Here is a 12,410-nt window from a genome sequence, read left to right on the forward strand (position 1 = left end):
GAGTTATGAGGAGAAGGTAGATAGGCTGGGGCTTTTCTCCTTGGAGTGCTAGGGGCTAAGGGGAAGGGGGGTCTTAAAGAGTTTTCTTTTAATCATGAGGGGCATAGCTAAGGTGAATAGTCACCGTCCTTTTCCAAGGATAGGGGAATCTAAACCTAGAGGGTAGAGATTTAGGGTGAGAATGGAAAGATTTAAAAGGGACCAGAGGAGTAATGTTTCACACAGAGGGTGGTTAGACTGGAATGATCTGCCAGAGGAATGTTCAAAAGAAATTTAGAAAATAATCTGGAAGGATTTAGTGCAATCTGACCCAAATGTAGCCAAATGGGACTAGTTAGGTTGGCATGGACAAATTCAACCTAAGGGCCTGTTTCCTTGCTACAGAATTCTAGGATTGTGTGATGCATCTGCAATGCTTGTTCTTCAGCATTTGTTGGTCTGAGACCTGCCTGTTAAGCTGCCCAGATATCAGTCCAAAGCCTCCTGCAAGTTGTAATCTGCTTTAGCAATCTTAGCTCAAACAAAATTCATTTAGCTCATATTTATGGATGGAAAGGCTGTTTATATTGACAACAAAGCAAATGAACTGTAGACAAACAAACAAAACTTTGACTTAACTAGAGTTGTTGTTTAGTTTATAACAAAATATGGATGAAATTCCCAACAAATCATTCAAAATCTCACCGCAGAATTGTCATTCAGCCCATTATAATCATGCCATCCATTAGTTTTTCCAACTTTCTGGCTCTTTGAAAAAGTGGCAATGCTAATGTTGCATTACAAAGATCTAAGTTATGAAATTCAACAACACATTCAACTCTTCATGATAGAAAGAATGAACTTTTAGGCACATCCACTTTTAAGAGACCTGAAAACTATTTTATTGGAAGCCCCATATTCCACGTCATGCCTTCCCCTTATGCAAATAATAATCCTGTAGTACCAGTAATTTAAGGAACAACAAATGCTGTAAATGTGATTTGTCCAATGTGTCTTTAAATGCATAGCTTCTGGTCAGAATTGTGAATGGCTTTTACTTGCTGGATAGCAAAGTTAAATAGCAAAACTAAATTTAACAAAAGTTAGATTTCATTTTTCTGATCAATGTGAAATTTACAATGCAGCAATTGTAAAGACTGGATGAAGCCAATGGTTAGTAAATGGAAGATAATCCAAAGATATTTTTCTTCATTGATATGATTGATAGAAGGAATGTGGTTGATGTTACTGACCATATGCTATGTTATTCATATTAAGTGGAACATGTGGAAGTTTTGAGCTGGTATAAACACTTCTGAGGTTGAACATGTTTGCCATCCTTGTAAAAGATACTCAAAGCAAAATTTGAGTAGTATCAATGTACTGAAAAGTTCCTGGCTCCAGCTATTTTGGGAGAACAGGTCCCACTGTGTGATGAATATGGTATTGTCACAGATTATGTGATATTTTATATTGTGTATATGTTTTAAAAGGTGATATATTGTAGTAGGTTTTTTTTAGTTAGGTCACACACAGTTAGAAACATTTCAAAACAGGGCTCATTTAAAATGCAAGAGCTTAGCTCAAACCAGACAGTCCAGGCTCTGGGTGCCTTTGCAAAAACTTTGAAGAATGCCTATAAGGACTTCACAATTAGGTGTTAATTGGATATGCTGTGGAGTATTGGATTGTTGTTTTGGAAAGCAACAGATGAACAACTCAGAAGATTAGGTCTGGTTCAGCAGTCTGAGTGCAGTTTGCTGTTCTAAGAGGGTCATGTGGTTTTTTTCTGAGAGAGGGAGAGAGAATTCAGTTCTACAGTTCAGCTGCAGGAGTTTGGACTGGAACATGACAAGTTGGCAAGCTTGTGAAAAAAAAAAACCTTTTTGAAGATGGGTTGTGAGTTGTTAGTTCAGCTTGATCAAAGCCCTTGTGGTCCATACAGGAGAAGATAGCTGGCTGTATAATGTTTCACTTGAATAAGGGAAAAAGAAAGGGACTCTGTGGTGACCTGAAAGAAAGAAAACCCTGATGGGGCACCTTTCTTCGGCAAGACACTGACGAGGCTGATCGGAAGGAATCAGTTTATGTCCAACGAGCAATGAATCTCTCTCTGAAAACTGACAAGCACCAAAGCCTGGTGAAATTCATAAATGTTAAATTCTGTACACGGTATAACAATTGCCTGCAACCAGTGAACTTGGAGGAGTGAGAAGTGAGATTGAACTGTGAATCAAAGAACTTTTCTGAACTTAAACACACGTTACATATACGTGCGCTTTTTTCATGTTTAAAGATAATTAAAAGCAACTTTTGTTGAAGTAACCATTTGTCTTGGCGAATTTCTATTGCTGCTGAGTTTGAGGGTCCTCTGGGCTCATAACAGTATTCTCTTCACACCATCATTTTGAAACGTTTTGACGCACATTTTGGAATTGTTGGTATCCGATCCTTTGCTTGCAGCATTTCTACTCCTTGAAATGAAAGATAGCCCATTGATAATCAGCTGCAGCGTTGAATTCCTTAGACTTCCTCTCCTAGAATCAATTTACTTAAATATCTTCATTAATTTTCTGATCTAAACTTATTGAATTACGAAACATTAAGCATCGTTGAATAATAGATACATTATAAGCCTCACATCGAGTGAAATTACCTTTGACCCAGATATATGAGATAGGATCCCAGAATGGAACTGGAAAGTTGCAATTGTTTGGGTAAAATAAAAATATAGTATGGTTAAAGACTGTGAGATCATCAAATTGTCATATTCATTTGGCCACAAATGGACTTGCAGAAGAAAATTGAACATTTCTACCTGGCTTATACATGACTCAACTTTAGTTCTTGAAATCCTCAGATCAATGTCACTAGGAAACCACCATAACATTGTGACAAAGTAACCATCCCTAAATAACTTAAGTATTAACATTACTTTTCCGAAGTATTATGAAAAGTTAAAAATCAATTCCTTGCAAGGCTCAATAAAATCTAATTTATTTTTTCATAAAACCTGTCTAATTGTCCATTTTTGTGCAGGAGATGAGTTTTGCTTTGTCCCGAGCTAAATCCAACAAGGTCTCATCTCCCTCTGTCTATCCAACATTCAGAGTGGGGATCCATAAGTTTTTAGAGAAACCAGAGGAGAAAAAGATAGTGTTGGTGGCAATTTTGATTCAGAGGATAGAAAATTAGAGGTATCATCTGTTATTGTCTGATCATTAATTTGACTATCAAATTTAACTGAAAGTTATAACATAAACATTTTTCTGATATGGTAAAAGTTATAAAATAAGAATTTTTATTTTACAGTTTATTTTTATTAGAAAATAGAATTGAGCCGAGTGTCTTTCACTGCATTTTTAAAACTATTTACCACTGAAGGAATCTACCATAAATGGTTGTATTGTCCATACAGGGATGATATTCTAAGATAAACAGATAGTTCCTCAGACCTTTTCCATATGAAGTAATTTGTCATACTGAAATCTGGTTGCCAGCAATGTGTTTAAAAGTGAATATTTCAGCTGCCTTGCATTCTTAAGCTTTATGTCCAACTCGAGTTATTAAGCTAAAGGAAGAAGGTGGCATAATACAACTCGTGATAGATTATTAACAGTAAATGATGACAAAAGTCCTTTAAAATAATGCTAAAGGATATTAATAATTATTAATAATGATAAAGCTGGACTTATTCTGCATTGCCCCATGAAAGCGACATGTGTTGTGCTGCTTGGTAATGCACTATCCAATATCCAGAAACAAACTGGAGATTGACAGCAACAGATTAGCCCTGTCAAAAAGAAACTGAGGTAAACAAAGGGCAAATATATACATACTGACCATAAATCATTCAAAGTGGCAGAAAAATAACCAATTCCTGCAAAATGACTCCCTAGAAAACACTTACGGTTAAAAATATTGTAATTATTGCTTTTCAAAACAAGACAATTTTCCAAATTAGCTTATTGTTTACATCATTCAGTCAGGTAAGATTTGACTATGTATGAGAAAATATACTTCCACTGATGGACAGCTTTAGGAACTTTAAAATAATACTCAATGTCAGTACCAATGAGCGATATTGCTCAACTCAAATCTTTGCTTCAGAAATCAATGTCCAGAAAATATCATGTTTAAATTAGTTTTCCACAGTTGAGCACAAAACTTCTGCTGACACTCCACTGCAGTGCTGAGAGCTGCTCAGTCCAAGGTGTCTACCAGCAGCTGATTATACCTTTTCTGAAATTTAGTTTCAATTTGAAACTGAACTTTGGAAGTGGGGAGCCTTGTGTGGTTGCGGGTATGCAATATATTTACCTGAGAGATGTCTTTTAGATGAGGCTTGAAATATAATCCCGTCAGCCTTTTGGGTAGAGAACCAAACTACCTGAAAATTGGGGGCTTCCTGAGACTATGCATGGTGTTAAATAAATATAATTATTTTATAGCCATGAAAATACCTTTCAAATTAGGCTTGTATCCTGTTAATACAATGGAAGTAACTTATTAAATACAAGTGGTCAATAGTAATTGAATACAAGTACACCTGAATAGCACATGCAATTGTTTAGCACATCACCTACGGCTCCTAGAACGCTTCCACCAGCGTTGTCTCCGCTCCATCCTCAACATTCATTGGAGCGACTTCATCTCCAACATCGAAGAACTCAAGATGGCAGAGGCCAACAGCATCGAATCCATGCTGCTGAAGATGCAACTGCTCTGGGTAGGTCACATCTCCAGAATGGAGGACCATCGCCTTCCCAAGATCATGTTATATAGCGAGCTCTCCACTGGCCACTGAGACAGAGGTGCACAAAAGAAGAGGTACAAGGACTGCCTAAAGAAATCTCTTGGTGCCTGCCACATTGACCACCGCCAGTGGGCTGATATCGCTTCAAACCGTGCATCTTGGCGCCTCACAGTTCGGCGGGCAGCAACCTCCTTTGAAGAAGACCGCAGAGCCCACCTCACTGACAAAAGACAAAGGAGGAAAAACCCAACATCCAACCCCAACCCACTAATTTTCCCTTGCAACCGCTGCAACCGTGTCTGCCTGTCCCGCATCGGACTTGTCAGCCACAAACGAGCCTGCAGCTGACGCGGACATTACCCCTCCATAAATCTTCGTACGCGAAGCCAAGCCAAAGAAGAAAGAAAGAATACAATGAAGATAAGGATTGAAGGGTTAATTGGTCACTGTGAAATGCCCCTGTGTCACAATGAATGGTAAAATCTTGAATTAGCTGATGGGAAAATGAATGAATAAAATTGGATTACTTTAGATAGATGATTATTGGTTGATATGGACTTGGTGGGATAAAAGGTCAATTTCTGTACCATATGATAATGATTTAATGATTACAACTACAGCAAAGAATCCCACCCTCTAGTAAATGATAATTTAGCATTTCTTATTACTAATAAGATTGCATAATTACAGAATTTGCAGCCAGATTTCTGGACTCTTGAGTGGAAATTCCACCATGACAACTGAGAAATTTAGCTACAACTAATTCAATAAATTAGGATTTTTTAAGCAAATCCAGTCTCAGTAATGAGACCGTCAGATTTTACAAACCTATCTGGTTCCCTAATTTCCTTGTGTAGTCTGGTCCATATGTGAGGACAGGTTCTTCCCTGAGGTTGACTCTTAGCTCCTATATTCTTGATCAGTTAGGAATGGGAAATAAATGCTAGTATTACCAATGGTGTCCATATCTTCTGAATGAATAACAGATTAGAGACTCATGGTATTGGAGTGTGGACTCAATGCACAAAAAAAATGCACTGAGAAAATCAATTAAATCATTCCAAAATATTTTTATATATTTATTTTAAATTATATTATATGTGATTATTATGTGTTGTGTTTTGTGTGTGTACAAGGGCGCCATAGTCTGGAGAAAGGCTGTTTCGTCTGGTTGTATATGTACAGGCAGGTGATATTAAAGTTGAAATTGAACTAGTACCTATTTGGCCTCCAATACACACAAGTTACGATGTTTCATGGCACATCACTACCTACATCCTCTTTGCTCATGTAAGCGAGAAGAAAAAACTGGATTAATTACATAAAGAGAAATCAGATTTTATAGCTTAGAAACAAAATATTGCTTTGCAATTATCTGATGCCTTTCCACACATTCCTGTTTGTGGTGGTTAAAATTCTTGGTATCTTTTGACAGAGGCAGATGGTCGATAAGATATTAGGTTCTCTAAAGTCCATTTTCAACTACTTAATAAAATTAATAAGGGATAAAGCCCAAAACGTCAGTTGTGTATCTTTGTCTTTGCTACATTCAGGACACTATTAGACCTGCTGAGCTTCTCCAGCATTGCGTCTTTTTCACTTCAACTGCAGTGTCTACAGAATTTTGTGATTTACTTCTAATAAAATTAACTAATATTTGACTGAGCTTGCCCTGCAACATTAGACAGGTTTATCTTGCCTGTAATCATTTCCCATTTTTGTCCTGAATGCTAAACTTCTATGAAGTTAAGGCTAATATAAAGGGGGCTGTTCATCCTTTCCTCTTCATCCCTCCCCTCCCTCCTCATGCTCTATGGCCAATCCCACTCCCTTTGCTGCTTACACGATCCTTCTCGTTCCTTTTGAGAAAGAGAGCACAGTGGGCATTTCCTCAGTCAGAATTGATCGAACCACTTGCACTGATGAGGAGGGTGAGGTAGCAAGTAAGGTGGCTGCTCACTATGTTTTCGGAGAGAAAAGAAGGGGACAAGGGTTGCAGGAAGGTTAATGGCACATTCCAGGCAGATGAGAGATTGAACTTCCGGTATTGGATTGAATCTCCTGTGTAGTTCTATTTGAGACAGATTGAAAGCTGGTCCTGGCACACTGGGATATTTCACTGAAAATGTATATATCAGCAGATTAAAATTGGTGGTTGCCAATTTAGCATATTTCCTTTCTGGCTAAACCACTGTATGAAAGAGTTGGGGGGGCCGGTAGGGGTAACACTCAATTTGGTCATTCAAAATGGAATTGGGTAGGCATTTGAGGGTAAATAAATTGCAGGGCAAGATCAAAAGAGGGAACCAATAGACTAGAGCAAAACAATCTACTGGAGGAGCTCAGCGGGTTGAGCAGCATCAGAGGAGGTCATGGGATTGTCGATGTATCCGGTCGAATCTCTCCATCTAGATTACAAAAGACTGGTTGGATTGCATTGCTTCAGAAAGTCACCATGGACTCCATTCCACGATTCTCAGCAAAAACTCATTGAAATCCCTTGATAATAGCAAAGCAGCAACTGAAAATGTGATTATTGTTTTCTGTGGCGAGAACAGGATCGAAAGACATTAAATTTTCTCATAGAATGGTAAAATATACTGATGGTGTTGATTTTAAGTCTAAGGTATCTGAATAATCTTTTACAAGAGCCTTTTCTTGGATATGTCTATTAATCATTTCAGTTCTGTTCTCTATGCATAATTCAACTCAATAAAATTCAATTACTCCTCCAACCACACTGACCTCTGACAGTTCCACATGGCATTCCAAACATTTGACCTCTATCCCAGCACCAAGGATTCTTTTGACAACGTTGCCTCTCTTACTGCCGCCCCCCCCGCCCCCCCCACCCATGCTCCTCACTCCCACAACCCATCCATTTTCCTTCAGTATTCTTGCCCTGTTGCAATTATTTTGAGAGGAAATAAAAATTCCTATTAATTTGGCAGTGTTTTCAAATTATGCTTAACAATATTGGCATCTGGGACCTATCTCAGCACTTCAGATTTTACACATAAAATTAAAATGAAAAATCAGCAGTTGTTTAAGTTATTGGTTTAAAATTAGTAAAACATGTTAAAGATGCAGTCAAAATTCTAATATGGACTGCTCTCCTTGACAGTCTGCTTCAATAAATCACAGTGAAGGGGATCCTGATGTTTCCCACAGAGCATTGGAGTTGCCTTTTCATGCTGAAAGTGTGAAAGTTTCATCTTACTAACAGTTGCCAGAGGTGTTAAGTAAAATGGGTTTAGTCCAATTTTCGAAACCTAAGTAGTTGAAAACAAGTAAATGTATATGTGAAGCAAAAAAAATTTAAGTCAATTAAAATGTGGTGATGCTTCAAGTTTTAATAAAATATCTACAACTCGTAGGGCCAGGATTAATTAAAATGGCGAGAAGGGATTCCACCTTGCCCGCTATTGCTTCTTTTCTCCTCAACCATCAATTCCCATCGTTGCTGACCTCTCTTTCATTTCTCATACTTCTGCTCGTATCACTTTCACTCCACCTCAGAGCCATGTTAGAACTCCCCTTTCCTCTGCTCCAGACCTTCCCCTCCAACCTGCCATCGCATTCAATAGATCACCTTTTGTTATTTGCATCAAGTGCAGTGTTAATCCAAAGCCAGTTCTCCCTCCACTCATTTAGCTTTTCAATGGGAAAATTGCCTGATTGATTTACGAGTCAGTTCCTCTAACACCCCTCCTTTACCCATGATACCTTGATGTTTAAGCTCAAGAACAGTATTAGCTGCCTACCTTCTCATTACTCACAGCCCCTAAAACAAAAAGATTAATCCATAGTTTCTTCAAATTAGTCTCATGTATGTGCCGATTAGAAAGGTCAAAAGTCAATTGGTTGGCTACTTTAAGTTCAAGTTTAAGTTCATTATCATCCGATTGTTTCTCTGGACCATGTTCATTTCCAGAAAAACAGGTGAACCTGGATGTGAGGGTTAAAATGTATTTCATGCAAGCAAATTCTGGCTGACTGGTTACCAGCCATTCTAATTGGTGTTAAATTTCAAAGTTCAGATTTATTGTAAGAGTACATACATGAGATCACATACAACCCTAATATTCTTGTAGGCCAGGCAGAATTTATATCAATCAGTAGTTCAAAAATCTGTACTCAATGAAGATTTAGGAAGGGGGCTGTCCACGTCTGCTGCAGGCTTGCTGATGGCTGACGATACCGATGCAGGACAGCTATCCCTGGCCACAATGGCTACAAGGGAAATTCTTTTCTGGTCTTGGTGCTGCTGTATCATGATTCTTCTTCCATCTTCTTTTGTCCAAAGGCCAGCCCTGCGTGCATTCTCAGAGGAGGAGACAGACTGGTGAATGGTGTGTCGCCAGGCTGCTCTATCGGAGGCTAAAGCAGACCACTGGCAATGATCAAGGTATTTCTTCAGAGATTCCTTGTACCTTTTATTTCAGAGTCCCTCTGTCGTGGTGACCAGTGGAGAGCTCGCCGTTCAGCACAATCTTGGGCAGACGATGATCCTCCATCCTAGAGCTATGCCCTGCCCAGTGTAGCTGCGGCTTCAACAGCATGGCCTCGATGCTGGTAACCTCTGCCTTTTCAAGGACTTCAATGTTGGTGATGAAGTCATTCCAGTAAATGTTGAGGATGGTGCAGAGGCAGCGTTGGTGGAAGTGTTTAAGGAGTTGTTTGTGGTGACGGTAGATGACCTACAACTCAGAGCCGTACAGGAGGGTGGTCAGTACAATGACACTGTACACACTGATCTTTGTGCCTTTCTTCAGATGCTTGTTGTTCCAGAATCTTTTGTACAGCCTACCAAAGAGCCAGGCTGTAGTCAAACTCTTTATCGATTTTGGTATCTGACGTGATGGTGCACCCCTGGTAGCTGAACTGGTGGACTCAGTCTCGCCAATGGTAATGCGGGGAGGATGGTATGCTTCTTGGGGTGTGGGCTGATGGAGAACTTGTCTTTTTCCAGCTGACATCCAGAACTCAGCAGCCTTCTCAAAGCGGGATGTTATATGCTGCAAGGTTGTCTCTGTAAAGGCATCGTCGGTGAAGAGTAACTCTTGAATGAGTTGCTCCAAAGTCTTGGTGTACAACCGTAGTCACCTCAGGTTGAACAGGCTGCCATCAGTGCAGTATCATATGTAGACACATGCAAAATTGTACTCAATTAACATATATACAAAAAAGAGAAATTAAAAACAAATAAATAAATGTAAACAAACTGACTCTGCAATACAGGAAATACATATTCAATAATAAAAATAATTGCAAAGTAAGAGTCCTTAAATAAGTCCCTGATTGAGTTTGTTGTTGAGGAGTCTGATCGTGTGAGTCTTGTTGCACCGATACCTCTTTCCTGATGGCAGCATCAAGAAAAGAGCATGTGCTGGGTGGTTTGGATCGCTGACGATTTCTGCTGCTCTCCAATGGCAGCAATCCATGTAGATTTTCTCGATGATAGGGAGAGTTTTGCCTGTGATATACCAGGTTGTGTCCATGACCTTTTTCAGAGCTTTCTGCTCAGTGATATTGGTGCTCCCATACCGGGCCATGATGCAGCCGGTCAGCACACTTTCCACTACACCTCTGTAGAAGTTTACCTTTTTTTTTAATGTCATACAAAACCTCTGTAAACTCCTGAGGAAGTAGAGGTGGTGAGGTGCTTTTTTTTGTCATGATGGTATTTACATGTTGGGTCCAGGAAAGGTCCTCCTAGATAGTGATTCCCAAGAATTTAAATGTGCTCATCCTCTCCATCTCTGATCCCCCAATGATCACTGGATCGTACACATCTAGTTTTCGCTCCACAATCAGCTCCTTGGTTTTGGTGACATTGAGTGAGGGAATGTTGTTAGTATACCATTCGGCCAAGATTTCAATCTCCCTCCTGTATGCTACCTCATTGCCCCTTTTGATACACCCTCTACCGTGGTATCTTCGGCAAATCTGTAAATGGTGATGTTGTCGTATCAAACCACACACTTATATGCATTAAGCGAGTAGAACAGGGGGCTATAGGCACTATACAGGCAGGGCACTATAGCCTTATAGTGCTCCAGTATTGATGGAAATTGCAGCCCTGCCCTATCTCTGCCTCACCCCCCCCCCTCCTCTTTTTGATCAGTGCAACTCAGTTTATGTATGAGAAATTTTATTTTGCATTTGGGCAGTTTGGAGCCTTCCTCATCCTCTTCCACAATTCTAGTTCATACACAATTCTCCATTCTTCTAGACAGTGCAAATCTTACAATTTATAATAGTGTCCATTTTCTTGGCACGTGTCAGGAAGGACAGCCATTTTCTATTTGTCATTTTGATGTAAAGAGAGGAGCTGTTTCAATAATACCCTGTCCTTTTTTGTTTCAATAATACCCTGTCCTTTTTTGTTTCAATAATACCCTGTCCTTTTTTGTTTCAATAATACCCTGTCCTTTTTTGTTTCAATAATACCCTGTCCTTTTTTGTTTCAATAATACCCTGTCCTTTTTTGTTTCAATAATATCCTATCCTTTTTTGTTTCAATAATACCCTGTCCTTTTTTGTTTCAATAATACCCTGTCCTTTTTTGTTTCAATAATATCCTGTCCTTTTTTGTTTCAATAATACCCTGTCCTTTTTTGTTTCAATAATACCCTGTCCTTTTTTGAGGATACTTACCATTGGGAATAAATTTCAAATTGGTTCAGTGGGTACTTTAAGAAAAGAACATAGGAAATAAAAGCCGGATTAATCCATTTGTCCCCCATGCCTGCTCTGCTACTTAATATATTGTCCAATCTGAATGTTGACCTCAACTTCACTTATTTGCCTAATCCCCCAAATCCTTGATTTGCCTTAATCAAAAGTCTGTCCATCTCAGCTTTGAATCTATTTAACGACTCAGCAACCACAGCTCCCTGGAGTTGAATAGTTATCAATCTTTTTCTTTCCATTCACCTAATACTTTAAGTATTCCCTATGCCGTAGGTGCTCTGTGATTAGTAAGGGATTGTTTAACGTGGTATGTGGGTGGAAAAAAAAAGTTTGAAAACCACTGCTGTAACCGTACCTCATTGACTCGTTATGTGCACGGTTTCATAACTCCAAAGGAAATGGGCCAATGACAATGTTTCTCAAGCAAAATATTTCAGTAACAATTGGGTCTAGAGCAGTGATTCTCCACCTTCCCTTCCCATTCACATACCACCTTAAGCAATCCGTTAAGAGCACCGATGGCATAGGGATTGCTTAAAATTGTATGTGAGTTGAAAGAAAAAGGTTGAGAACCACTGGTCTAACGCTTAACACATCTTTTGGAGAAGAAAATCCTCCTCATTTATCTTAATTGACTACTTCTTTATCTTGGCACTATCCTACCTCCTCCCCTTGTTCCCTAACAGGGAATAATTTTTCACAGTATCTATCCTCCAAAGCAACCTTGAAATTTTATACTTTTCAGTAAGATCACTTTTAATACATCAATTCAAGAGTCTAAAACTTCATACTGCTTAATCTTCCTTGACGTAACAAACCTTGTATTCTGGGAATCAATTCAATAAGGAGCATCGCTTCCAACAGGGTAGCACTCCTTTCAACCTCCTTCCAATTGAGTCACAGCAGAGATACACTTCAAGTCACTCCCAAATAATACCTCGTCTAGACAGCAGAGTCCGATCTTTTATTCCTTTCATAT

This window comes from Narcine bancroftii, chromosome 4 (genome assembly GCF_036971445.1).
Source record: "Narcine bancroftii isolate sNarBan1 chromosome 4, sNarBan1.hap1, whole genome shotgun sequence".
NCBI classification, from domain to species: Eukaryota; Metazoa; Chordata; class Chondrichthyes; order Torpediniformes; family Narcinidae; genus Narcine; species Narcine bancroftii.